Source organism: Phaethon lepturus, unplaced genomic scaffold, assembly GCF_000687285.1.
Source record: "Phaethon lepturus isolate BGI_N335 unplaced genomic scaffold, ASM68728v1 scaffold3612, whole genome shotgun sequence".
In the NCBI taxonomy this organism is placed as follows: Eukaryota; Metazoa; Chordata; class Aves; order Phaethontiformes; family Phaethontidae; genus Phaethon; species Phaethon lepturus.
Genome location: NW_010523963.1, coordinates 1 through 441, shown reverse-complemented (window position 1 = coordinate 441; position 441 = coordinate 1).

Sequence of the window (441 nt, the reverse complement as noted above, 5' to 3'; positions counted from 1 at the left end):
TGTAAAGCTGTAGGGACAGTCCTAGAGGCAGTTTTCTTCCTTGTGCGGGAAGATATGGGACCGTCCAGGGGAGTGGAGTTCTCATCCAAATGCGCATCCTGTTCCTGTGGTCGAGGGGGAGGCTTAAACAAATCAGTTTGATCTTGTTCAGGTGCCTGGTGAATTTTGTCTACTTTAGTACACCTTTGTCCAATACTACATGCCGAACAACACCACCTCAGTTTACCCTAAGTTCCTTATTATTTTCTCGCTCAAGTACAAGTACCATAGGGTCCTGTGGTGGCACTATTCCACAGTCCCTTTGCCACTCTGGATGGTTTTGGAGGGTAAAAAACCATATCTGCATATGAAACTTCATCCCACTTCTCTTCTCTCCTTAAAACCAACATCAATTGTAAAAGAGAGTTATGATCTATAGATCCATTAAGTGGCCACTTAGCT